Raw genomic sequence first — 5,770 nt, 5'->3', positions numbered from 1 at the left:
TTCGTGCTTTAACTCTCTTACCTACTTCATATTTCAATAAATAATAATGTGAAATTGGCACGACATCACCCTTCATGCTTTTACACTCTTCTTTACCATGAAAATAATAATATAAATTTGAAAGGGTATTAAAATGCGGGGGTATATACTTATCAATCAATTCAATACCAGAATACCGATCTCACCTTCCAAAATATTCAACAATAATTAAACTAGCAATAATCTCATGAAAAAGAATCAATTAAATAATAATAACTTAAGCAGGAATTTCTTAATTAAATAGGCAATTATTCACAATAACCAAATTTCACCTGCATGCTTTGACTCAACCACAACGCATAAGTACTCGTCACCTCACATATACGTTGTACCTGCACATTAAATCAAGTAGAAAATAGACAAATAAGTCTTACTCCCTCAAGTCAAGGTTAACCACGACACTTACCTCGCTTCGCAATCAAATTCAAGATTCCAATAAACCTTTTCCTCACGAATTCGTGTACGAAAGCTTCAAATCTATTCACAAACAATTCAATATACTCAACACGAATCGTAGGAATTAATTCCATATGAATTTATAAATTTTTCGAAATAAAATCTGAAATTTATTTTAAAAATATCGACAGTGGGACCCACATATCAAATTCTGAAAAAACTTATGAAATCAGAACACCCGTTCTGAGACTAGTCCAACCATACAAAAATTATCAAATTCCGATGTCAAATGGACCTTCAAATCCTAAATTTTTATGTTTTGAAAAGTTTTACAAAAAATCCAATTTCTTCCATCTAAATCTGAAATAAATGATGAATATAAATATGGATTTATGAAATATAATCACTTTTGGGTATAGAACACTTACCTAAGTCGAAGTCATGAAAAACCCTTTGAAATCGCCCAAATCCGAAACTCAAAACTCAAAAATGAGTAAAAATGGCTAACTCTAGATTTTATGGGTTCTGTCCAGGCTTTTTCGCATTTGCGGGCACTAGTGCCGCATCTGCGAGAAAAATCTAGCATTTGTGAAGTGAGGCTGTCAGGAAAAATTCCGCATCTGCGGACTTCAATGTTGCACCTACGACATCGCAGAAGCGCCCAAACGACCGCAGAAGCGGTCTCTTCCGCATAAGCGCTTGGCCTTCACAGAAGCGGTCGCGCATCTGCGCCTCATTTCTCAATAGAAGCGAAGGAGCTGGCCAGTTCCCAGTTGTAGAAGTGGCCAGCTTCCCACTGAAGCGGCTGTGCATCTGCGGCTCCTTCTTCACAGGTGCGAAACTCCAGAACCAGACATGCATATTTTTACAAAAATGATCCGAAACACGTCCGAAACTCACCCGAGCCACTCGGGACCTCGTCCAATTATACCAACCAGTCCTGTAACATAATACGGACTTACTTGGGATCTCAATTCACATCAAATAATACTAAAACCACGAATCATACCCCAATTCAAGCTTAAGGAACTTAAGAATTTTCAACTTCTACATTCTATGTCGAAAGCTATCAAATCAAGTCCGATTGACCTCAAATTTTTCACACAAGTCATAAATGACATAATGGACCTATAACAATTTTTAGAACTGGATTCCGACTCCGATATCAATAGAAGTCAATTTGTGATTAAACTTTGGAATCTATAAGCTTTCAAACTTCCAATTTTCAACAAATGGCGATAACTTAAGGTAGGGACCTCCAAATTAAATTCCGGACATACTCCCAAGTCCCAAATCACGATACGGATATACCGAAACTATTAAAGTACCGATCCAGGTCCGTTTTCTCAAAATATTGACCGAAGTTAACTCAAATGAGTTTTGAAGCACTATTTCACATTTTAATTAATTTTTCACATAAATATTTTCCGTAAGATTTACCGACTACGCACGCAATTCAATGAAAGCTGAATGGTGCTATTTGAGGTTTCAGAATATAGAAATAAATATTAAATTTAAAAATGACCTTCGGGTCATCACATCTACTCCTGATAAAACAATATGGAATGTAGATAACAGTGGGGCATTTTCAATAGCCTCAGCCTGTCATTTGTTTAGAAAAAAGCAACAAAAGGCTTGGGTTAGTGCTATGAATTGGCAGAAAGGTATTCCCTTCAATATGAACTTCATTGTATGGAGGGCTTTGAGGGACAAGATACCAACTGATGCGAGAGTTTCTAAGTTGGGTTATTCTATATCCTCTAGATGTTGTTGTTGTGGTTTCCTAGGAGTAGAAAATATTTATCATTTATTCTGCACTGGCTCATTCGCAAAGAACATATGGAAATTATTATGTGGTCCTATGGGAATTGCATATAGTGATATATCTTTTAGACAACTTATGGTGAATTGGTGCAAGTGCAAGGTAAATAATCCAGTTCAAGCATTCATTACTAAATGTTTGCCTACCATTGCTTCTTGGGAAGTCTGGAGAGCTAGGTGCAATGCCAAATATGATAATATTAGAGCTAATGTGAGAAGATATCTTTTTGTGATTGCTTTCTCTGTTGCATAACTGGTGAACAGTCAATTCCAGCAGGTTCAGTTGTGTCCACATTGGGATGATATCAGTCAACTAATGAGGAGTTCAATTCACTTTGAAAAATCCATGGTGGTTAAATGGATCAGGCCTACCATTCCATTCCCTTTCTTAAATTGAACTCTGATGGTAGTGGCAAAGAAGGAAATTGTGGTGGTGGAGGTGTGATTAGGGACAAAAAAGGGTGCCTAATTTTTGTCTACTCCTTATCTCTAGGCACGAGTACTAGCAACTGGGCAGAAGCTTCTGCTCTTGATTATGGCATAAAATGGCGCATGTTAAATGGAGTGCAGAACATCAATGCTGAGAGTGATTCCAAATTGCTTGTTGATTGTGTGAATGGACAATGTACAGTTCCTCGGAGGATATCTAAAGAATTTGAGGAGCTTAAAGAATTGAAGATTCAGTCAAGCTATAGTCTTAAGCATTGTTACAAAGAGAGCAATCAAGTTGCTGATAAACTTGCCAATTATAGCCATACTCTCGCTCATTCTAAAATTTTCATGAATTTGCTGAACTCCCTCCTCAAGTTAGAGGCATGATGAACATGGATAGATGGTCTTTCCCTTCCTTTCGAAGGACCAGATTGAAGAAACACAACATTTCATTTCAACCACCATGATCATCATGTTTTTGTATAGTAGTAAGGTAGTTAGTACTAAAGGTAACTTTTGTATAGGATGGAGTATTTATGTATACTTCACAATGTTATTGCCTTCCCAGCTCAAATGCATTTACCTTATCTCAAAATGTAAAAAGATAGGTGTGTCTATCTTTCAAGATGAACTAGGAAGGAGATGTTGCCACTCCCTCAACTCAATGTATTTTTTTTCACTCTTTCATATACTAGGGGATTTCACTTGGAAAATAAAATATTCCATACTAACGGATTCGGGTCCATAACCATGGGTTCCAATGAGGTCCTATCGATTAGTATTACATAGAATAAATCAATTATAGACACTAGTACAATTAGATTCGGGTCCATAACCATGGGTTCCAATGAGGCAAACTTGGGATTTGTGATCCCAGGTAAGATCGGTTCAGGATTATGAGATCCTTTTCTATCAGATAGGAAGGGTTGTAGCAAAAAATATACTTCTAAGTAATTGCCCCACATATCCTATATCTATCTATATGAAGATGAAATCATGTAACGAAGGGGATTCTTATTGTACAAATGGTACTTCGAGCTTGGAACGAGCATGAAGAGATTAACGATACTTCTTGATCTTTTGAGTTGTTCTCCCAGATCGATCGCTCAAGATCTTTGGTCTTTATCCGGACCCAATGAAAAAAATGGGATCACTTCTTATGGACTCGTTGAGAATGATTCTGATCTAGTTCATGGCCTATTAGAAGTAGAAGGCGATCTGGTGGGATCTTCACGGACAGAAAAAGATTGCAGTCAGTTTGATAATGATCGAGTGACATTGCTTTTTCAGCCCGAACCGAGGAATCCCTTATATATGATGCAAATCAGCTCTTGTTCTATCCTCGATCAGATATTTCTCTATGAAAAATATGAATCGGAGTTTGAAGAAGGGGAGGGAGAAGGAGCCCTTGACCCGCAGGATAATTTATCCAATCACATAGTTTGGGCTCCTAGAATATGGCGCAATTGGGGCTTTCTATTTGATTGTATCGAAAGGCCCAATGAATTGGGATTTCCCTGTTGGTCCAGGTCATTTCGGGGCAAGCAGATCATTTATAATGAAGAGGATGAGCTTCAAGAGAATGATTCAGAGTTCTTGCAGAGTGGAACCATGCAGTACCAGACACGAGATAGATCTTCCAAAGAACAAAGCCTTTTTCGAATAAGCCAATTCATTTGGGACCCTGCAGATCCACTCTTTTTCCTATTCAAAGATTATACCCCCGACTTTGTGTTTTCACATCGAGAATTATTTGCAGATGAAGAGATATCAAAGGGGCTTCTTACTTCCCAAACAGATCCTCCTACATCTATATATAAATGCTGGTTTATCAAGAATACGCAAGAAAAACACTTCGAATTGTTGATTAATCGTCAGAGATGACTTAGAACCAACAGTTCATTATCTAATAGATCTTTCCGTTCTAATACTCTATCCGAGAGTTATCAGTATTTATCAAATCTATTCCTATCTAACAGAATGCTATTGGATCAAATGACAAAGACATTGTTGAGAAAAATATGGCTTTTCCCGGATGAAATGAAAATTGGATTCATGTAACAGGAGAAAGATTTCCCATTCCTTAGCCGGAAAGATATGTGGCCATGAAAGAGGGATTAAGTGGAACAGAATTAACTGGGTGGTAGAGTCGTGGAAACACTTGTTTCTTCCATATTTTGGACCTTAGCTCCATGGAAGAATATGTTACTTCTGAAATACGGAAGAATTGAAATCTTAGATAAAAACACTATGTATGGATGGTATGAACTTCCTAAATAAGAATTCTTGAACAACAAAAAACCAGTTCAGATATTCACGACCAAGAAGTACTGGATTCTCTTTCAGATAGGCCCTGAAAGGAGAAGGAAGGCTGGAATGACAACATGTGTCTATTATATTAAATTTACCCGATAGTCCCTATTTTGGGAACGTCCAGTGCCAAAGTCACTGAATGGGTAAGTCGCCAATCCCTGGACTATGTAATATACTTTATCTGCTGGGTTACAGGCGGGCATTTTACCAGAGGTTTCTAATCTACCCTTGTGTGATTCCTGTTGAAGCATATACTCATGGGGTAGGTGCAGGATGAACGATTTTAAAGCGGACTCCCTATTCATTAGATAGGGAATATCACCAAGATTTCTCGATCCGCTGCTGAATTTATTCCAATTCCATGAGCTCGGATCGAATCGGTAATGATATACCGATTCGCTCCGAGCTCTCTTATTGAGAATGCTCATTCAATGAGCATTCTCAATATTATGCCTTGAAGAGGACTCGAACCTCTACGCTATTTAGCACGAGATTTTGAGTCTCGCGTGTTTACCATTTCACCACCAAGGCATCTTGAAAGTGAATCGTATTCCATGAATATTATATCTATCTAGTGTGATGTATGGAATATATGACAAAGGTGGATCTATTGATCGGTCATGTCATATAGGCCCGAGTTGGACATCTAATTGCTTCGATTTGAATTATCCGAAAAATGCAATGCCTGATATATATAAAAAATATGGACAATCAAACCTATTTCTTGATTCACTCAAAGAGGTGAATATGGTCCCAATAGAGATATGTA

At 37.6% G+C, this 5,770-nt stretch overlaps 1 non-coding gene across 1 annotated transcript; it reads right to left on the bottom strand.

The window, feature by feature from the left end:
- Positions 1-5,451: 5,451 nt before the first annotated feature.
- TRNAL-CAA (transfer RNA leucine (anticodon CAA)) lies at positions 5,452-5,532 on the bottom strand. Its single transcript has one exon. It is a non-coding gene; the product is annotated as a tRNA-Leu (tRNA).
- Positions 5,533-5,770: the final 238 nt, after the last annotated feature.

This window comes from Nicotiana tomentosiformis, chromosome 8 (genome assembly GCF_000390325.3).
Source record: "Nicotiana tomentosiformis chromosome 8, ASM39032v3, whole genome shotgun sequence".
NCBI classification, from domain to species: Eukaryota; Viridiplantae; Streptophyta; class Magnoliopsida; order Solanales; family Solanaceae; genus Nicotiana; species Nicotiana tomentosiformis.
Note: the sequence above shows the minus strand (reverse complement) of the source record. Positions and strands in the feature narration are given on the sequence as shown.